General features: G+C 41.6%; 1 long non-coding RNA gene across 1 annotated transcript in view; it reads left to right on the top strand.

The window, feature by feature from the left end:
* The first annotated feature begins 3,745 nt into the window (after positions 1 to 3,745).
* The window catches only part of LOC116437569, a 42,829-nt gene continuing 23,414 nt past the window's right edge, over positions 3,746 to 23,160 (top strand). Inside the window, exon 1 of the long non-coding RNA XR_004237364.1 lies at positions 3,746 to 19,643. This is a non-coding gene — a long non-coding RNA (uncharacterized LOC116437569). The remainder of the gene's footprint in view (positions 19,644 to 23,160) is intronic.

Below are 23,160 nucleotides of genomic sequence, written 5' to 3'. Positions count from 1 at the left end.
CATGTATCATGAGTGCAAAACATAACTTAAATATAATGAAGTTAACAAATTCCTCGCAGTAAAGGTGATCTTTTATCCATATTTTTCTATCTTCATTCTCTCCTTTCTGATCATATTTACAGTTTCAACAGCCCTGGTAGTTGCCATTCATTTGTTGCTTGCCTTATAATTTTTGATGGCTTTTGTTTGTTTGTTCCTTTGGGTCCAGCCCTATTTTTTGTTACATAAAATCTCTGCTTTCCCTAATAGGAATAAACAAGCATATTTTTCTTCTTGGGTGTGAAGAAAAAGTAAGACATAAAACTGTAAAAATTTAAAAGACAAATCTCACAGTTTTAAGGCTAAGCAATGTATGTCTGTGTGCACAAACAGCAAGTATATTCATTTGTGTGTACCTGTTTTGGTATGATTTTTTTGTCAGGAAAAATTAGAATTTTTCTCAATGGAATTAGTAGTATCAGTCACAGTCTATTTTTCACCACTGCAGGCATTTTTGGGTCATTATTGAAGCTTTGTTAAAAAAAAAAAAAAAAAAGGGAAAAATATAAGGGGAAAAAAATTATAGCAGGCCTCTGAAATCAACATTAAAAAAAGTTTTTGAAGTGGTTTATCTCCCAGCTTTTTCAGATTCCAGTGTGTCTAACTAGATAAGCAAATTAGGTGAAGCAAAAGAAGAGAAAAATGTTTAGGAGAGACATTTTTGACAATAAAATTGAAGAAAGATTCTATTTCAATCAGAAATGTCACTTTCTACTACTTTCTCATATTAATAACCTTACATTTCTAGGTTCTCAAATACTGCCACAAAGGCAGATAGAAAGAGTATTTTTCACCTTGAAGGGTCCTGAAGCACCTGGAAGAGGCGGTAATGAACATCCAGAACCATTGCCTATGCTCTGACAGCTCTGGCTGGAGGTGACGGGTGTCTGTAGTGCCACACACCTGCAGCAAGTAGAGCTGAATGGGGCCCTTCCCTGTGGAGCACATGCAGAGCTAGATGAGGACATTATCCTGTTTTACTCTCTGCTGCCACTTCTGTATGTCCTTCGGGGCACTTGACATTTGTGGCCACATCCTTACTAAACGATAAAAAGCAGCCACGGTGGGCTGTTGCCCCTGAGTTGAGTAGTTCATATGACTCACAGCTACCCTCTCTTGATTTGCCCCCTGCAGAGTGGTCCATCCATATCCCAAGTGGTCCATCTCTTCTTTCTTCTAAGCTTCAGTGACCACTCCTGTGGCCAAAATACATGATTATTTATGTGTGCGTTTTCCAGCTCAAAGTGCCTGATGTCGTAGCAGACACTGTGTGAGGCTCTGGCTCAGGTTTCCCAGAGAGGTTTTGGATGCCCCATCCATGGAAATGTTCAAGGCCAGGTTGGACGGAGCAACCTGATCTAGTGGATGGTGTCCTTGCCCATGGCAGGGGAGCAGGGGGTTGGAACTAGAGGATCCTTAAGGTCTCTTCCAATCCAAACCATCATCTGGTTATATGATTGCATGTGATATAAGGGTTGTTTTACTGCCTTTGGGAAGGTTTTTTATAGTGTGATATCTAGGGCACATCATGAGGGCACTCTGTGGTGGTTGCAATGTTTCTGTTTTTGGCCTCTTGAAGTAGGGTAGGATTGTTCCAAGTGTTGTGTTTCAAACAAGATGCATCTGTTCTCCTGTTGCTGATCTGCAGCACACCCATAAGCAAACTCTCCTGGCATCTCTGGGTTTCTTCCTTGAGGAGACTAATAGATACATCCCACAAGGGAATCTGGGAGTGAACTGGTGGGCACACTGTACAGGCAACTGCATATATGTCGATAGCAGGAGCAAGTTCTGGAAGCAAACCAGAGTGTCAAGATTCCTGGTGCTCCACCTGCATTGTGAAGCCAATTCTGACCTTCATTGTGCCACCAGAAGAAGGGGCATGTGTCCCTTCTAGGCTTGGGGTGAAGCTGAGAGAGACATGAGGGACTTTGAGGACTTATTGGTGGCCAGTTCCTCCTGCTTATGACCCACAACCCCATTTCAAGGAGTTCTGTGTTCCAGCAATGCCATAGAAATCAGTCTCCTGCTCCAAAACAGCCCTGCCTGGCCCAGCCATGGACTCCACTAAGCCAATTCCCACTCTTAGACTAATGTCCCATCCCCACAGAGGTGCCTGATGTCCCAGTCTGGACCTGCCCTGGTGGCACTGCAAGTCTTCCCTTTTTTCAGGTGGATGCAGTGGGATAGGTCCTGGCTTTCTCCCCCAGGACAGCCCAGACACATGTTGCTGTAGTGCTCTAACATTTACCTGAATGTTTGATCTTGAAACACCGATGTAACTCAGCATATGTAAGTGTTTACAAGTTCTTTGGAAAAAAGTATATCAAGAGAAATCGATTTTTTTCTCCTGAAGACTATAAGTAACTGGCTAGCTACACCAACGTTTAGTTACTTGCTGCTATTATGCCATTCTTGTCATTGGAAAAAATATAGCAAGCATGAGATTGACACTCTTCATTGCTCTGCTCATGCATTAGAATCTCCCCCACCCCTCTTCTGGTTTTCAGTCTGATAGTTTGTCAGCTCCCAAAAGTCTGATGAGGTGAAGCGTCAAGAAAACAGTGGGAGCAATAGAGAGGTCTGCTGCTGACACAATTCTCTTTGGAGGGAATGGAGCTATTTTTCTTGTTGTGAAGCAGAAGTGTCGCTCGCAGTTCACATTCGACTGATAGACACAGAGAAATATGTAACCTCTCAATCCCACCAAGAAAAATATGCCATCTTCCAGAGGACAATGCTGATTCCTCATATACCATCTACTTTCTGCTAGAGGGGCTACCACAATAGGCAAGGGGACTGATCAGATGTTCAGCCAGGTCCCACGTTCCTTGTAAAGACTTTCAGCAAAGTTGCTGAAAGTAGCTGTGTTGTCAGACTCATTTTGTCTTTCCTGAATGTGGACATCTGTCCAGTAAAAACTGGACTGAGACAACTAGGAAGTATACATAACCCTTAGTGCATCTGTCAGATGATAATGACTTTCGGTCACTAATGAACTGGAACAAAACTGACTTGGCAACTGCCTTTTTTCCCTCTAGTAATATCCTGAGAAAGACTTTTCATGCTGGATGTACAGCAGAGAGAGCTTCTGCTATTCAAATAGTGATGGTCAGGTTTTCAGAACCACAATGGAGAGGTGGGTAGCCATGGTTATTGTATTTCATTTAAAAGTGGATAAGAATGGAGTTTTAGAAAAGATCCCTTCCCTTCCCTTCCCTTCCCTTCCCTTCCCTTCCCTTCCCTTCCCTTCCCTTCCCTTCCCTTCCCTTCCCTTCCCTTCCCTTCCCTTCCCTTCCCTTCCCTTCCCTTCCCTTCCCTTCCCTTCCTTTCCCTTCCCTTCCCTTCCCTTCCCTTCCCTTCCCTTCCCTTCCCTTCCCTTCCCTTCCCTTCCCTTCCCTTCCCTTCCCTTCCCTTCCCTTCCCTTCCCTTCCCTTCCCTTCCCTTCCCTTCCCTTCCCTTCCCTTCCCTTCCCTTCCCTTCCCTTCCCTTCCCTTCCCTTCCCTTCCCTTCCCTTCCCTTCCCTTCCCTTCCCTTCCCTTCCCTTCCCTTCCCTTCCCTTCCCTTCCCTTCCCTTCCCTTCCCTTCCCTTCCCACACCTTCCCTTCCCACACCTTCCCTTCCCACACCTTCCCTTCCCTTCCCTTCCCTTCCCTTCCCTTCCCTTCCCTTCCCTTCCCTTCCCTTCCCTTCCCACACCTTCCCCAAATGTATGTTTTACATTTATTTGTAAGTACATTAAAAGGTCGTTGATTCTTATACTGTAGATGCTGAGTGATTTTAAGTGTATGTAAGAAACAGTTCTTTTGGAGTTAAATTCAAACCTCGTTTTACCACTTGGGCCCAAAAACTGATTCTTCTCAGTTCTAGCCTTGGAACAAAGCTGTCCTTGTAATGTGTTCAGACAAATTCAGATGTAGATGATAGGGAGCTGGGAGTAGATGTCCAAGGTCTAACAGAGAGTGTTCAGCCAGCAGTATATACCCCTGCAGGGAGCTGGGGCTCTCACATAAGGTGGCTCTGTGGATCCTGATCCAGAAAACACAAATTAATGTGTAAAGTTCTAATTGAAGACTTGGAGCACCAATTGCTTTGGTTTGTGGAATGATATTTACCTAACAAGATTCACTTTCCACCTGATTTTATATTTTTCTATTTTTCCATGGCTAAGTAGTACAGTCCTAGTGTATGCTCAGTCTATTCTCATTAAGTCACCCTATGAGTAAACAAACCTTCTTAAGTTCTTGTTTCCCCATCCTTGTGTCCAAAAACAACAGCATCATTCCTTGTGCTCAGATGAACCCAGGACTTGCTGGTGTCTTTTCACCTACTCAGTCCCATCTTTTGCTGTTACCAGCACCAGCTGCTCAGTCTGTCGCAGCAAGTTCCACTTTACAAGCTCCACTAAGACCATGAGATGGGTGTGCTAACTCCTGGTTAGAAACAACCTTTTTTATTTTGACACAGACATAGAGGTCTGTTTTTTCTGAGCCCAATACAGATTAGTGCTGCATTTTTGCTAATTTAAGGAACCAGATCCTCACAGTCTCCACTTGCTCCTGGGACATTTGTCATACCAGTCAGTCAGCCCAGCCCTCAGTTGCCATTGATAGAACATAAAAATCAAAGAATCATTTAGGCTGGAAAAGACCTTTGAGATCATCAAGTCCAAATATTAACCCAGCACTGCCAAACTCTCTCCTAACCTATGTCCCCATGTTCCACATCTCCGTGTCTTGAAAATCCCTCCAAGAATAATGAAATTATGGAGAAGATGGGCACTCTGGTTGGCCTTACAACTTGAGTTCTCCAGGGAATAGGTAGACATGAACAAGAGTATTATTAAATGAATTCTTGATAATGATGAAATATTTGTTCTAATCCATTAAAACAAGGTGTGATTTTACCTTTTTGCTCTTAGTATGCTCAGGTTTCATCACATCAGCTGAATATGAAGCACTGGATTTCTTTAAACACTGAAGTTGTTGAAATGACAGCAAAGCTCCTGACTTTCCTTTTGTTATAGAATGAGCCTCTGCAATAACTCTCTTTGGAAGAGTCCCTGAACTCATTCATCTCTATATAACTTGAACTCAATAAAGTTGCACTAGGGAAGAGTTTGGCCCATTAACTTTAGTTTTCTAATGCTGTTTAGTCAATAAGCCATATAATTCCCAAAACAAAGAAGGGGAAGGAATAATAGTAATAGGAAACATGAAATGACAGCACAGCCAATTCAGAAGGGAAAAAAAAGAAAAAGCGGAAGCTGAACAAGAATACTGAGTCAGGTCATCACCTAGAGAAAATCAGTGAAACTTCAGTGAAATCAAGTAAATTGTATTCCATTACCTCAGATCAAGTCCTAGCATGTAGTTACATAATTTTAGGTTTTTCAGTTCTTTCTCCCCTGCCCCCCATCATAAAATTTGTTTTTCAAAAAAACCCAGTCTGCTAGATTTTGCAAGTTTAGTAGTCTGTTAACTGAGTAAGTAAAGATATAATGAAAGCAATAAGTGCTGAAACATCACACATGCAGTACATGCCTCCAGCCAGTTCAATTTTATGCCTAAGGAGACTGGCAGAGTTCCTGCTGCGATTCAAATCTTATGTCAAATTTATAAACTTGTTTTCTCCATTCTCCTCTCCTATCCCCGTGCCCCATCAATCAGAGCTTATACCTGCACAAAAGGCTGATCCATCATTAAGGAGGCAGGTTGCAGCCAAATGTAAATTTGCACTTAAAAAAAAAAAAAGAAGGAAAAATACTCATGCTGCAGGGCAGGGTCACCCTCTGACCCTAGGCAATCTGCCTCTCAGTCTGCAGAACACAGGCTAAAATAATGTGGCCGCCGAACAAGCAGTAAACTTTCCTGCTTCTGCCTTTTTGAAGATTCTTGGAGTTGCTGCGTCTGCTGGCTGACACTCTGTCTGACTTTTAAAATATGAAAATCTCCTCCATATGCATTGAGCTCAGTTTTCTACTTAGCATTTCAAGAGCCCTAAGGACCTTCAGGGGAAAAAAAAAAACAAAACAAAAAAACCCCCCCATATTCTGAATTTTCAATTTTGATGACAATTTGCTTTCCCTACAGAATGTGCAGAAACAGCTTGAAAAACTTGTCAGCTGCACTAAAGGAAATGTTCCTTGCCATGGGAATGAGGGCACATCACTTTCAACTAACTTAGGGAAAACAAGTTTGACTCTGCACCCCATGCTTCCCCAAAGTAGGTGAACATCTCTTTTAGGTTGTTCCAAATAAGAAACAACAATAATAACAACTTTACAAAAAAACCCAAAAACAAACCAACAAAATGAAACAAAACAACCTCCATAAACGTAAAACCCACAAACATAGGTTTTGACCATACAGTAAAGATAAAATTAAGTCCATCCATGCATCCATCCATCCATGCAGTTACAGAAGACTCCATTTTCATAGCATCTAAATACAAATAAGGATTCAGGTCATAAAAAAAAGATTGTTATTTTCTTTTAAATTAAATTGCCATGTTGGAATATGTAATTTTCCCTAGTCTGGGCTGGTCTCCCCTTGCATTAGAGTCAAGGGAAGGAGACAGTAATATTCAAGAGCAAGACAGCGACACTCACCTTCAATAATTGTGTGAGGTCAGGATGTACCCCCACTGCAGTCCTGCTTTTCTCAAAAAGCTTGTAAAGGGAACCTAGATGACATACTTGTATTAAACCTTGCTTTTATAAGCTAATATTAAATGGGGTGAATCCCCTCCTTTAGCTGAAATTTATGTATTTCTTCTGTAACCTCCACATCACTAAAGGGCATGCTGGAAGTGTTAATTCTTCAAGCACCAGACATGTCCAGATTTTTCAGGGTGTGTTGGATTTTGTAGCTTCTGTGCCACAGAGGAAAGATGCTGGGGAACTGGGAAGTTCAATGTTTTCCTCTCCAACCAACATTAAGGAAAAAACCATAATTGACCCTAAAGTGTTCATGTACAAGTTGTGGGGGTTCTTGCTCAGAAAACCCAAGGTTACAGAAGTCACTGGATTTCATTAGTCTGGATGCTCAGTATTTGGCCTTCATTAGCCATCTCCAGCCAGACGAACTGCAAGCTGAGTTAGGAACAGGGACGGTAAGTCTTGATTGCAGGGCTTATGTTCCAGCATTAGACAGAACTTACCTTTAAACTCCTGGTTTTAGACACTGGACTGATGAGAATTGGGGGGTTTTTTGTTTGTTGGTTGGTTGGTTGGTTTGTTTATTTGTTTGCTGCTTTGACATTATAGTATTTCCATGTTTTACATGGGCTAGATGAAGTGTATGAATTGTAACATAATTTAGTATTTCTGCTGCTAATCCTGGTTTAGCTGTGACACAGACAAATCTGGTATTAAGCAAAGAAGTTGTTGCATAAACACACCAAATTCTGCCTCTCTTCCTTTCACTGGACTCAGAAATTGACACCAGAGCAGTCAGTTAGAATATGCAATTTATGCTGCAGGCTATTTAAATGTTTTAAAATGGGAGCGTTCATTACTAATGCCTTCTCTAACCTTTTATTCAGGGTGAGATGCAAATAAAGCAGTGACTGATAAAGGGAGACATGAAAATGAATATGTATGTTTGCATAAGCTGTATTTCTTTGCTGTTGTGGAACAAATTCTGCTCTTAGTCCCATTTAAGCATCCACTGCTGATTTGAGTGTAGTTATGAGCATGCAGCTGAGGCCAGGATAAATCCTTACATCTATCTATTGAGTGATCGAACCATATTTATTATGGATCCCATTTCCATATGGAAGTGAAGCAGGCCTTGATCTCAAGGGCAGGCTCTGCAGCCTTGCCACTACAGCCCGATGACATGATACGGGTATAAGCCTCACTCCAGTGGGTGCTCATGTTGGCTACAAAGGGAAAAAAGTCCCATGTGCCTCTGCAAAATCCTGGGGAAGAGTCAGACACCAGCAATTAGAAACCTGTTATTTTCTTTTAGAAAGTATTTAATAATAAATAGAAGTGCTAAGCTCAAAAAAAGCAGGTTGAAGATTCATAATCAATTTTGTCATTGCTTTTCTTTCTTATTGGTAGGAAAAAAATTACGCACTTTTCTCCCACCCTCAGATAAGACTAGGCTTTTGCACTCTATTAACCCCAGGGACTAAAAGATAGACTGTTTTCTAACAGGTGAATTTGTGGTAGATAGCATTACCACAAATGCCAAGTCATTAAACATGTAATTGGATTTTTTTTTTTTTTGCTATCTTAACTTTTCTACGTTATAAAGGATCTTTACAAATTAATGACAGAATATGAAGCTGCCCTGAGAGCTGTTTGCCCATTAAAAACAGGCATGAAAAACTCCTATCCCCATCACATAGAGAACTATCCCACCAATTTGCAATTACTTCTGCCACTGACAGTTCACTGGATTGTTAAGTTATATTCTGCACCATGCTGCTTAAAGTAGTTAAGTCAGGCAGGTATTTTCTGCTTTTCTTTTTTCTTTCTTCTTCTTATTTCTAATTTTTTTCCCCTGATTGTGAAGCAATTAAGCTATGTCAGTAATGAAACAGCAGAATTTTAGTACTATAAAGACACAGTTATTTTAAAGATGGATCCCTGGAACTCACTGAGTAAATGTGCCTAGCACCCTGATCCAAAAATGTTTCTCTGAGTCTGTTCAGGACCTCCAATAAAAGCCTGTCCTATGTCATTCACAGATATAGAGAGGCAAGAAGCCTTAGTAAAAAGCTAAAGAACTCACTTCTGCATCAGATAATGACAATGATAATGTTAGTGTTAATGGTAATTAGGAAAAGGATTCACTGTGGCTTTTTTTCTGCCATTTTATGAAAACCTTCAATTGAAAATGCAGTAAAAGATTAAAAAAATATCACTTATGTCAAGAGCTGGAAACAAAAAAAATCTAAGGCTTTAGAAGCTCTTTGATGGGAAAATCTAAGTGACAGTTGTGTTAGCTTTACTATTAGGTGGTCTAGCCTTTAAACAGAAGTTTTAATGGCATTATTGGGAATTGAGTATGTCAGTGAAGCACCCTGTGTCCATGGATACCCCTCTATGAGTTAGAGCTATTGGGGCAGTTGTGTTCTGTGCGCTGTGTGTGGTTTTACTTCTCGCTGACCTCATCTCCTTGAGGTCCTTGTGATGTATCTAGTAAGTCATCTGCTCTTTGTAGGTTGGTGATTAAGTAACACACAATTCAGAAAATTGTAATATACAATTTCTATGTTTCAAGTGGTAATTAAGGGAATGATTTAAGAGAATATTTATTAAATAGAAAGTAACCCATCTCAGCATGGCCAAGGGTGAGATAACTAAGATGTAAATGGACTTTATAAAAACATTGTGTCGAGTGTGGGCTTTCCGTCCAGGTTGCTGGTAGGATTCCTTTTCAACCAGTTCTGTGGTATCACTCATGAGCTTAGGAGGAATTGTAACTTAGCAACTTCTGATTTAAAAAGAGAGATCATCAGTTATTATTGAGGGAGGGGAAAAACCTGTGCTTCATAGAAGTTGTGTGATGTCTATGAATCATTACAGTGATGCAACTACGGGAAAGGCAAGTACAAAAAAAATCTAACAGTAACTTACAGGCACTAATGGCTACAAAAAGACAAATTCAAAATGGAGTGGCTACAGAGAAGAACTATTAAAATTAATAGGGGAATATAGAACTTATTTTATGTGGAGACATTAAAAGAGATTGGACTTTCAAAAAAAAAGGGGCAAGACCAAGGCAGGAGAGTAATAGTATTCCTGTATAATTATCTTTCCTCATGGGAACAAATAGTTTTCAAGTTAAAGAAAAACGATGAAAAATGCAGATAGGTGCAGATAAATTGCATATCTGGGTGCAGCTGTCCTCTGGACAGAGAGTGCTGGGAACACCTACGTGCAATTTTGAAGCATCCTCTTTGAACATCACTGTGTCTTTACAGTACCTCCTTTACCACATACACTCCATGTATATATTTCAGTGCATCCTAATAGATGTCTTTTTTATAAGTCTGAACTCCAGTAGGTCTCTCAAGTAGATTAATGCTGAGATATTGCTGGATAAAGTGGTGTTTGTACTGGAAACAGCAACTCGTTCCACACTGGTGAGGTTTTCAGGATGTTTAATTTGCCAGACTTTTTCTTTCTCCGTCTTCAACTCTCTCACTGCAGTCTGGTTTGATATTTTCAAAATTTATCTTGGCTCTCTGATTCTGAGAACTTAGTTTGGCCCACCCAACTAAACAGGAGAAAACAACCAATGCTTTAAGGTGGTAAAATGCACTTTCTCCTCTCACCGTTTTTCTTTTCCTTGTATGCTGTTCTCACTCATTTCAGTTCAAAGATCTCCAGGCAGAGGTTTGAGTTCAGGTATTCTTTCATTTTTTAACCTCATACTTATTTACACTAGTGTGATTACAAGGTGGAATGTATTACTAAACCAATGGGAGATGATTTAACACCCCTTTCCCGGGTTTGGAATGATTTGCCAAGACTAATAATTTCAGAGAATTACTGTTTTAACTGCTCATGCTCCGTTCAAGCACTCCATTGCTACTCTGCAGAGCTGTATACAAATAATATAATTTTATAATGAGTGGAAAACCTCCTCCTCCAGCCTGTAAATTAATAGTTGAAATTTACTCTTGAGCAGACAGCTCATGTCTGGGCCAGTTCACACCTGGTATCACTTCAGGGCTTGTGTGAAATTCAGGCAGGCCATAGGCTTTGTGCTGGGTTTTTAAGCAAGGTTATTTTCACTCTGCATCGAGCAAGTGCAGTCATATGTTTCAATAAGGGACTTACCCATTAGCATGTGAAAATGTTACTGCTAATTTTACACCTTGAAAACAAATCAAGGTTTCACAGTTCGAAAGCAGAAACCAACCAACTATAAACTGTCAGATTGACTGTGATCTCAGAATTGAATAGGTCTATTTGTTCTAACAAACAGTTAGGCCATTAAATTGCAAAGCCTTCCAGTGTTTGTCCAGGTAAATAAGGACACATCCAAATTGATTATCTGTTGTTTGGAGGTAATGATACGTAATAAACTATTTGCTCTGGGTAACGTAACAGAAATGTGCTGTAGGCCACAGATGTGCCATATCTTCCCCTGTAAGAGCAGGAACTATCCACTAGCTGTAGTCCAGGTCTCCACATTCCACCCTCCTGCCCTCCCCACCCCTGCAGGCAAGATGCATTTGCCTGATGAAACAAATGTGTACATTCTTCTTGCTCCCATAACCCTGTGTGATGCCCCTGCTTCTGCTGATGGGGATTCCTCAGAAATCTGCATGTGGGTACATCGGCAACTCGCAGAAAAAGACTTCAGGGACATTAAGTTTGATCCTGTTCTTTCTGGTGTCATTATACTCATTTGAAAAAAGAATATCTGTCATCACAGATGTCAGATCTACTGGCTGCCCAGCAATAAGTCTTGTGCTTATGTCAAAATGTCTCCAGCAGAATTTCTAGGATGAAAATTCACAGCTCAACATTAGGCAGCAATTTATGATGTATGATACAAGCAGCATGAGCAGTATTCTATCAGGAAAAGGGGGAATCTCTAAATTTTGTCAAATGGAAAGTAGTTAAATGATGCTTTTCTCAGTTAGGAACTTAACTGACTTTTTAAGCTGTCATATAAGAATTCTTTCCATGCACATATTCTTAGTATCTCCAGAGTTAGACTATGGTTATATGCAAATATGGCTGAAAATCTCATTGTTGGGGAGAGGGCATAAGCAGCTGGGACTGAGAACCAGGGGCAGAAACATTTTCCATCAGCAGCAGGACCTTCTTTATGGGATCCTGCTCCATCACTTGTGACAAACACCAAATTGAATGTTTGTGGGGACAAACTCAGAGAGGGTAATAACCCGTGCTGAGGCAGTGTGAGAATGATAAATGTTTTATTGTCTTTATTTTTCTCACATCACTTGCCTGTTAGACTTACAAGGTGAAATTAGTAACCTTCTGTGGTGGAGTTTGTCTTGCCAAATTTTAGCTGACTGAAGTATTGAGTGGGATATTGTGTGTAAATAAAACACTTGAATTTAGACACCTAGAGATGTTTATGCCCAGGTTGGTGTTTGAGCTGTCCTTACAGCGCTGCCTGTGGCTCCTGAGGAGCTGCTGGAGCAGAACAGCCGAACAGAGTCCTGGAGCCTGGAACAGCACCATCCCCTCACTCTAGGAGCTTCACTGACTGATGGGTCTCTGGCACATCAGCAGAGCAAAGCATGCAAGGACTCAGCTCATCTTTCTTAATTTTAGACTGCTGCTGTGGTACCCTCCTGCCCTGGGCTGCCAGTCATGCAGAGGAGAGTCTCTTGAAGGCTCTTTATGAGGAGCTTGACCATCACTGGAGGTCGATGGCAAGGAACATGACCTGTATCGATGAGCAACCTTTAGAATCAGGGAGAAGACAGGTGTCTTAAACATTTTCATTTAATCTGTCATAAATGTCTCTTTTAGAATGAGACAAAATCTAATTTCTCCCAAACCATTGTTTAAAGGGGACTGACTGTGATTACTTAATGGACATTTGGAGCCTTGTGCTGGAAGAGAATCACATAGATTTGGTGGAAAAGAGGAGGTCCCCTTTCCCTGTTTACGGTGTAACTTTGCTGATATCAGGAGGGCAACACAATGGGTATGTTTAACCAATGTCCACTGACATAGAAAGCAAGATAACTAATCAAACAAGTGAACCAGGCTTATCTCTCAGCGATCGTGTAACAGATGGCAGGCAATATGGAAAGGGGAACACACAAAGAGAGATATTATTATAAGATAGGTAGATAGTGGGAGCAGGACTTTCAAAAATAATAAATGGCTCAAATTGAAGGGCAATTCTCAAATGCATATTCAGAGACGTATGTGTTGAACTCTTAATGGAAAATCTTAAAAATAAAAAGGGAATGCAGGATCATGTGTTGACATTTATTTTCTATCTGTAAAAGGAAAAAAAACACATAGATTTTTCCTGAGCCCTCTTTTCTCTGAAGTTGCTAAATATTGCGGTGGAACTGAGATGATGTAAGTAAAAAGACATGAAGATTTTCTTCCAAAAAAGGGAAAGAATAATAAATGGAAGAGTATTTATTTTTATTTCAGAAAATGATAGCACTAGTTAATCTCTTAAAAGATGAGAAATCTGAATTAAAAGACCTTCCAACAACAGAAATGCAAATATGTTTGTAACCACTAGATGGTACTTAAAGCACAGGGTTGGGATGAGTTGCTCTGCTGTGAGATGTGCAATGAGGGTATCTGCGTCAGAGCTTAGCAAAGTCGAGGTTGGTTTTATTTTTTCCATATCCAGGAGGAAGGGGGGGAAAAAAAAGAAAACCCGAAACTAAATCTCTTCTGTGCCTTTTTTTGACTTAAAAAAGAAAAATGGACGTGGCAAAAGTGTTTCTGATTAGATTGGTACAAAAAGATGATGCATTCTTTCTGGATGAATCAGGAGATATGAGGTTCTGTCACTCTTTAGATATAGACCTGAAATACTAAGCTTAAATTTATAGCCTCTTGAATGAGCCACAGGACTCTGTTTACTCATAGAGTAGAATTGGGTGCAGTTCCAGCAGTTCTTCTGTGTGATCAGTTACTTTATCACCTTGATCAGTTCAGAAGATACAATAACTCTCTTTTTTAATACATCCTACTACAGTAGATCCTTTATCAACCTGCTTTGGATTTAATCACACTTCTGGGTCAGGAATCCTCTCCCCATCTGTCTCTTTCACATACATGCGAGCACATGCCTGCACAGCCCTAAATGCCTGCATGTTACTTTTTGATTTTTTTTGAAATTTTTACATGTTCTGGAGGAAAGGCTGGAAGAGATAGGGACCAGGTCCAAAGAAGCGACAGCTCAATTGCAGCAGCCCTGTTTTTCCCATTCTAGTTTCCAGACACAACAATCTATTTCCAAAAGGAACTAGGAGGGGAATTTCCATCTATAAGAATGATATTTCAGTGGCTACCTGGAAATTTAAAAGTGTATTTGGCTGCAGATTTTGGACTTTCAGTCTGACTTTATAGCATGAACTCAAACATGTTGTTCTCTTTGTGCTGGGTAACCTCTCCCATTCGGTCCCAGGCTCAGTAGTTTAATCTGGTGCTTTGGTTTGGCTTCATTCCTCACATAAATTTTTTACAGCAAAGAGTAGCACTGGAGAGGTCAGTGAGATTTTCCAGGAAATCATGAATAACAAATGTCTCTCCATGGTTCCTCCCGATGAACACCCTGCTGTGCAACGGGGAGCATTTCTTCCTGACCTCTTCTGCCTGTAAGCTGTCCCTGGAGGTTTGTGGATCGATATTGTTGCTCAATGTACATGCAAAGGTTAGGCTGATTCTTATTCGCTAAAAAAAAAATGCCACTAGGTCTTTTCTAAGAGTATCCAAAACGATTTGTCTCTGAGCTATTCTGTGTCATTGAGCTCTATACTCTCCAAATATTTGCTTGGTGTCTCTGATTATCCAACAACAGCAACAAAAACCAAACCAACCAACCAACCAAAAAAAAAAAAATGCAACAACAACAACAAAAATAAACCCAAACATTCCTGAGATATCTTTATACAAACAACCATGAATGACAGTAAGGTTGGAAATGTGCATCTAAAAATGTTATAAAGTGTTAAGTGATCCAGAGAGTAGGGAATGACTTTGTTACCTAGGCCTAACTTTTCTTCAGGAAAGGTCAGTCTGTGTCTGTTGCTTCATATTTCTTTGCCTGTCCATAGCAAACTTCATCACAGCAAACCAACACCTTTGGGTCCGATCTAAAGCTCCTTGAGCACAGGACAAGTTCTCCTGGAGGACAAAGTCCATTCGTTAGTTTTTGGCAGCTGCTGTGAGCAGGAATTTTCACAAAAACAAAGTTTCAGGAATAACTCTAGCATTGATCTCATCACTGAGATTTGCTCTTGCATAATATCTTTGCACCAAAAGGTTTGGCTTTGGTAATGAGACGTACGAAACTTTTGAATGTGAGTTTTACCCTGCACTTCCTGATTTTGACCAGCTGTTTTCTGGGAATTACTTTTTTCTAGCATGAAGGTTGCTCAGAAGTAAACTTCTGGGCAGTTTTTATTTTGTTCCATGGTGTTTTATGAAGATGCACCCCAGCATCTTTAGAAGTCTCACACTGGTTGTATCTGTTGGCCAGTTGCATCCTATAGCATCAAGAGGGTCAAGGAGCTGCACCTGGCACAAGCATGCTGAGAACACTTCTGTCTTTCTTGCAGTTGGTAACATCTGGTTTTTTTAGTTACAACTTTTCTCCAAGCCCCTGAAATTCCTTTCACATATTTGTTCCAAAGCTGCACTGCTCTGAGCTCATCCATGGAAGTATTTGCCATTTCTTTTTCTGAGAGAAAATCCTATCTGTTCCTGTCTGCCTGCTCCATCTGCCTGCCTGATCTGCTGCTTCATAATCTGGAAGAGAATACCTTTTGGGTTGTTTCATATATATTTGGTAACCACTGCAGAGCTTTGCTGGAAGGGGCCAAACTCCTCCACGATGGTGAAACTTCACTGAATTCAGGTAGGTGTACAAGATGAATCAGATCTTCCCTTGGGACCACTCCAGATACAAAATGTGTAGATGTGTGTGTGAACAGGCAGAGATGGGGAGGGGAATCAGAAGTAAGGTTTTGCAGAGATTGTTCCAGGATGATAGTAAATCATACACTCACTCCTGCACTGCACAGAATGTGCTAAAGGAGAGCAAGAAAAATGAAGGAATACACAATTCTGCCCACTTCAGCAGTTAGGCTTTTGTTAGAATACTCTTAAGCAATTACAAAGCTGCCAGGACTGTTTAATTAAATATGTAAGTATCAGTACAAAAAATGCAAGCAACACTTACATCATGCCTACAAGGTCTTATTGTTCTGTTTATTTTTTACAGATGGATATTTTTTCAGGAACAAACTTGCGAAATGTTGAGAGAGAGAGAAGAATGTAGAGGGAAGTAGTAAAAAGAAATATGGATCCTACAGGAAAAGTGGCAGTGCTTATATTTCAGAGAGGCAAACAAAGTACAGTGCATATGTGACAAGGAAGTATGACTTGAGTTCCCTACTTAAGGCTTCATTGAAATTGCCCAGTACTTGAGAGAAAACAGATGACAGAGTAATTAGAGATGGTGCATACAATCTATCAGTCACAGTCTTGAACTTCCTGTAGCTGATTGGAATGACCAGATTATTTTTTATGAGTAGACCATATATTTGGGGGGGAATGGGGAAAGGAGGAACATAGCTGAGCACAAATAATACCTCTTTATTTGCCTAGAATCATAGAATGGTTTGGGTTGGAAGGGACCTCAGAGAATTTCTAGTCTCTCCCTGCCGTAAGCAGGAATGCTACCCACTAGATCAGATTGGTGACTCAATGAAGCCTGAATCTTTAACTCCCAAAAAAACTTGTCTGTAGATGTTCAGGTGAGGGGAGGCACAGCCATCCAGCCCCTATGGCTCTGCTGTTCTTTCTGGGACAGTCTTTGCACACCCAGGAAAGTATGGGACTGCTTTTGCTTCCAGTTGAAGAGGGGTTCAACTGTCTACAATTTCCTGCGTACACTAAAGCTTTGCCTACAGACCAGGCAGGTTCCAGAAGGGCTGTGTCCTCACAGGGTCTTACAGGCTGCTGACTTTTTCCTAGTGGAAAAGCTGGTACAAGATTTGATCCCAGGCTTCTTTTTCTTGGCATTAATGAGATTAGTAAAAAATTTGCATATAATCCATATTTTAAACTGCAACTAGGGTGGGGTAGGAGAATTCTGGGACAAAGTGGTACAGTATATAGTTTATATCATCTTGGCTAAATTATGTCAGAAATACAGGTGCAGTCACCCTTTTTCTGAACATCAACATTTTCGGAAAAGTTAGTGTGCTAGATGAGGCAGCCAAGGCATGCTTCCTTCCCAGCTACCAATAGTGCAAAGTATTTTGATTCCACTAGGCAAAACGATTTTTAATTGCACTCAAATCCATCAGATACTTTCTGGAAATCATAACTGTGCCATTGTTGTGGGGGTTTTCTTTTGCTCGAGAAGGGGGATCACTTCTGCCCTGCGACTCACTACTCACAGCCTTGAGAGATGTACCTGCAGGTGCCACGAGTGTGTGATGACTCCCGGGCACAGGACTTAGGTTCAGTAAGAGAGGTGTTTTGGTCTAAGTGTTGGAGTCCTGGCTTGAGTGTTATTTCAAAGAAAGATAATCACCACAAACTCATATGGTCTGTATGTGAGGTTCTCCCATAATTTTACGTGAGCTTCATTTGTCCCCATTTAAGAGTGTGAACCAAGAAAGAAAAGGGGTATTCTTACACCAGAGGAAAATGTCTGCATTGTTACTTGGGCATGAGCCTTTCTCAGTCTCCACGAGGGGCAAATAAAGAGAGGTTAAGATGAAATAACAGTTGGATTTGTCTTTCAGTCCCTGAAAGCTGTGGCTATAGTTTTCAGAGAGGCTAAAGGAATTAAGTGTATATTTCTTTTTCAAGTAAAAAGTCCAAATCTCAGACATAAGCCTAGAAATTAAATGTTTTGCATGCCATATTTTAGCCTCAGAACCAATCATGTTTTGAGTTTATCCATGTTCCTTTATTACCTGAACAATCCCGTAGCATTTATTATGCTAGTAGCAAAATCTTATGTTAATTTACAAAGAGAAAAAATTGGGGACATCGTAAGCTCCCACACAGAAACGCTGATGAGGAAACAACTTAGCGTTGGGTTCACTTTCTGTGTTTTCCTCAGAATGTCTCAGGTGGAAGATGCAAAATGAAAATGCTCTGGTGATAAACACTTGTGAATGGTGAGGAAGGACACTATAATTTCAGGTGTAAATCCGATATCTTACCCTGCGGATAGAGGGAGAGGATTGGTTCCCTTCACGCTCTTCTCATACCCCCAACCACCCCCCATCTTCAGGAGCTATATCCGAACCCTCCATCTAAACCAAAAAGCTTTATCTGTCCCTTAGTGAAACATCTTTTATTTGCCAACTTGTTTTTCCCACAGACTCCCGCTCCCTTTTGTGTTTGCGCTAATGTTCGAATGTCTACACCGCGTAGCCGATGATTATTTGTGAGACAGAGTGAGTTAATGCAGATTTGCAAGCTGTTCCCATTTGTTAAATGTCAGAAAAACACATGCAAGTCACTGGCTTTAGCACTTAGCTGCCAGCTGGCTCTTCTGAAAGGAGGGGACAAATGACAGTCTATCAAACAGCATGCTTTCAAAGAAAGAGGAGACCTGTTCCAGAACTGCAGCTTCAGAGACTCTTTTAACAACATAAGCAAAACTGGGAGCCAACCTCATTTTTTCCCCCTGGCTGTAATGAACACATAGCTTAGCGACAGCATTCCCCCACCCCCAGTAAAAGCGAACTGGAATTACAAAGCTTATGAGGAAAAAAAGTGTCATTTTCCCCCTCTCTCTCTCTTTTACTTTGAATTTTATTTATTTTTATTGATTTCTTTCTTTTTGGCTCAAAAGTAAGACCAAAAATGCCAAAAGGGAAAGGAGTGGGGTACTGAGATCAGTCACAAATCTCAGAAGATTGCAGGAAACTGTGCCAAATGGAAGTGTTTATCCATGGGTAAGTGCCCAGTGTAGATTAACATATTTTAATTATGGTCTCTGGGTTTGCTGCACTCCCTGAAGAATACATGGTTTAGGCCTCGCTGGTGAGCCAAAGTTATCGGGGGGAGGGATTATTTTTGGTCGTGCATGCTGATGGGGTGCTGTGTCCTCGCTGTGCCCGGAGTCCCGAGACATGCCTTTCTCCCAGAGCAGATGCTGCAGGATGGCGGCGGCGCCGGTTTCTTTGTGCCACCCGACATGCTCCGACCCTGACCCGGAGGCCAGCGCTGCTCCGCTGTGGCTGCCAGCGTGGGGGCCGGGGCACAGCTCTGCTTCCCGGGGTGATGTCCGCCGAGACCTCCGACATCACCCGCTCATTAGGATGTCTCTGAACAGCTGTCATGGGGTGCTGACTTTTTGTCACGGTCGACAGCGGTGAGATTAAAGCAGGTAGCTGGAGGCTGAAAAACTCCTTGTTTTGTTACGAAGCCCTGAGTCATCTAACGCTGTTATAAATATTAGGTGTCAGATTTGGATTCACAGACTCACTCGTAGCCTTGGGTAGATCCCATTACAAAAATGGTCCAATTTATTACAGCAGGACTATTTGTATACAAGATTGCCATCATTGTCAAGATATCAAAATCTGGCCTGGTATGTTTAATGTTTCATAATTAACAAGCTGCATCATGCCAGTGAACGTCTTCCAATTATAGAATAAGATTTTGACATTTTCTATGGTTTAAACTCAGTGCCAGTTAGGACAGGGCTTTGGGAAGAAAGAGTGTGGTGCCAGGCAAGGTCCATCTTTTCTTCTCTGTTCTTATTTTAAGCCAAACATCCAATTTCCTTCCTATAGCAGAAAGAGAGAGACAGACCCATGAGGAAGATAATTCATGTTCCATAGCTTACAGAAGAAGGAGTCTCTTTGCTTACCTCTGTCACTGGAAGGAGCCCAGGTTCAGTGCTACCTGATGGAATGGGAAAAACTAGGTGAGATGAAACCTTTTCCAATTGCAAACAGTGCCTGCAAAGCCCATTACTCTGTTGCTCATAAATTCTTTTCAGGAACACTCTCAAACAATTAATTTGGTGCCAAAGATGCTCTCAATTTGTCATCTAAACCACATGACCTTTCAGTTTTTTAATCCATGGGAATAATAAATCTCTTGATCTCTATGCTTTTACCCTGAAAACCTGCCCTGGGCACCCCTGAATTTGAACAGTGGGTTGGCTAACTCCTGACTAAATCCCAGTGAGATCCAGGAATTAGGCAAAGTTGAGCCTCTGAATCTGATAGGTATAACTTGAACCATCCCTGATGTCTTCAAGTTCAGCACAAGGCCTTACTTTACTCAAGGCCCCTTTCATAGATAAAAAAGGTCTAGCTATTTAAACGAAAAAGTGAGATATCCCAGGTTCCAGGCTGTCCTCATTCAGATGAATATGAAATAAGAGACTTCAATTGCTCTAAACTTCTCATTATAGTCTCAAACTCTAGGCTTTGAGACTGTCTGGGGAAAAGGGCTATAAAAGTTATTGTTCTGCAGCTGGAGGAATCTAACCCCATTTTGAATTTTGAATGCTCAGGGTCTTCAGAGCTATGTCCATAGAGGTATTCAGAGATATTTAGGCACCCAACTGCTCTTTGTCTCAGTGCCTTCATCAAGAGAGATCACAGTCTGCTTGGATGTAAAGCGTAACAGAAAATGAAAGCACCAAGCAATATCAGCCTGTGGAGAGAGTGAGAAGACAGTTGTTAATCTGAAAATTTCCTTCACATTAGATTCTTATTATCTTTCCTTTTGCACCATAAACTGTTCCCTGCAATTGTGCTTGGGATCATTCAACTGAAAAGAAAAGCTCCCCTGTCCATCTGCCTGGCAGGACTGTCCAAAGGTACCTCCTTTTCTCCTTCCTTTCCTCAGATCTGGCTGGTAAAGCTTATCAAACAGAGCATTATGATACAGTAGCCTCTCCAAACCTCCAAAGTCTGACTCTGAATACTGAGATCCCTGAATTTGTTGCATATGGCACACCTGCATTTTTTGTGGATTGAAAATATTGCTAGGGAAAGACCAAATTTGGCAGCCTGGGAGAGCTGAGACTGCTACAGATCCACACCAGAGGTCCCACGAGTCCGGAGACAGAGCGTGTATTCCCTGCAGGTGCACAGGCACACAAACATATGTATTTATACAGAGATGGATCCAGATCCGTACACCTCAAAGACACTGCACATACACAGTCAGCACCCGCAGCCCTTCATGTCCCCTCTCTGGCTGGTCAGGGTGAAAAATGTGGATCCACCAGTAGCTGGGCTCAGACACTTAGTCTGACCAGTAGCTACCTGGGAATCCCAATCTCCCTCATGTTGCTGGCACCTGGTCCTGGGAGGACCTGAGGCTGCGGCCCCCCTCCAGGGTGGTACAGACACCTTGCACACACCATCCCAAACACAAGAGCACTGGCCAGTCCTATTTACACAGCTGACTGATTTATCCCCTTTTCCTTCAGTTTCTGCTTATTTGGCTCTCCCAAACTACTTTGGCCCTCCCTTTCCCCCCTTTTTCAGTTTTCTTACTTCTTCCAAATATCACATAAGTTCCATCCTATCCCAAAACACTCTTCTCGTGCACCTCATAATGTGCCCCTGGGTACTGACCTCTCTCTGTCCCTGAGGTGCTCCAGAGAGCAGCTCCTGTGACTCACTAGGGTGGGATGATGCTCCTTATGGGCACCCCTGGGACGAGGCATGACAGGGGCTCATTTCTTCCCTGAAGTTATTTGGGTGCCCCTTCCTCACCATTATTATGCTCTGGGCTTCTCTGTGTGTGTGTGGAGATGAGCCTTTTATTTCACTGCCTGACAAATGCCTGCTTTGTGACAGGATTTTCTTGTTGCCTGGGTAGATCCTTCTTTGTCTCTGAGGTCTGTAAGCTCTGTCATACTTTTCACATGAAGAGCACTGGGGTGAGTAAGCCCTTTCCCTTCGTTTCCTTGAAGAATGTCAGGCTCAGACTTAAGCAGCAAATGCTGGTAACAGCAGCATGTGGTTCATGTAAGCAACTGGCAAGACAAGACCAGCCTACTAAATGGAGTAGGGTGTATCTGCGGAGAGTGTGGGGATCTGGTCATCAGCTCATGGGCTTCTGACCAGGTGAAAGTCAGCATCCCCACTGGGCAAAAGGGTTATTAGTGCTAGATTTTTCTTGAGGCATCACTGTCAGTAAGTAATGGCAGCAAAATACTCAACAGTTAAGGGCATCAGATATGCACAGACACTTCATTTTTAAGTGCACGTGAAACACAGATTTTCAAGGATGCATAGATTAACGATCTTCCTCATGTTCAGGTGAAACTGTGCATCGGTTTGCATCTATTGTCCCTTGTCCTATTGCTGAGCACCATGGAGCAGAGCCTGGTCCATCCTCTGACACCTCCCTCCAGACACTGAAAGACATTGATGAGGTCCCCTCTCAGTCATCTCTCATAAACTGGAATTTTAGACCTGGTAAGAGCCACAATAAATATGGTAGAGAACAGGCAAAACTGAAAGCAATGTTCTTACTTACCATTCATCCTGAACCCTGTTTTGTCAGCATGGCAGCTATACTTTGAGACAGGATGGTGGTAAAGTACATATTGTGATTGAAAACATTATTTTCTCATTTTACTGCTTCCTGTGCTAGTTGAGGGAGGTTATCCTGGGCATTTGTGTTCGATACAGCCTGGAGTGCTGTACATTGAGCCAGCTCTGAGTGAGGAGGCTGCAGGACCTCAGTTTACCAGCACCAAGCTGGGATGACCTGTCTGCTTGAGCAGCCAGAACTAGCCTCTCTTCAGGTGGCGATGCTGCAGTGCAGACGCTCGGCTATTTTGGAGCTAATTTAAATCTCTATCTCACAGTGATGTTTTATGCAGAGTAGGCTTATGCTTAGGGCCTGATACATAGCCCATAGAAATGGATAGGATACTTTTGACTGTGCTTCAGCAAACTCCAGCTAAATCCCTAAGTTCTCCCCACCTCACTTTCCTTTGTTGAAACAGGCATAACCACCTTTTCTTAACACACTGCCCATCTTGCTCTACACAACAGATAATTCAGGGAGGGAGAGAAAGAGAAGAGAAGAGAAGAGAGAAGAGAAGAGAAGAGAAAAGAGAAGAGAAGAGAAGAGAAGAGAAGAGAAGAGAAGAGAAGAGAAGAGAAGAGAAGAGAAGAGAAGAGAAGAGAAGAGAAGAGAAGAGAAGAGAGAAGAGAAGAGAAAAGAAGAGAAAAGAAGAGAAGAGAAAAGAGAAGGGCAGATGGTATCATCTTAATGCAAATAATAAATAATCAGATTAATCCCTGCATCATGACAAGAGTTTCATTAGGTACAGAACTAAGGAAAAACACTGCTGTGTTCCCCAGGAGCAAGTCAGAGGGGAATGTGATAAAAAGTGCTCCCAAGCTTGTTTTTTTTCATTTTTTTTCATTTCTCTTCTATTTTTTTTCCTCATTTGTTTTATA

The sequence above is a fragment of the Corvus moneduloides genome, chromosome Z, assembly GCF_009650955.1.
Source record: "Corvus moneduloides isolate bCorMon1 chromosome Z, bCorMon1.pri, whole genome shotgun sequence".
NCBI lineage: Eukaryota > Metazoa > Chordata > Aves > Passeriformes > Corvidae > Corvus > Corvus moneduloides.
This window is presented reverse-complemented; position numbering and strand designations above follow the sequence as displayed.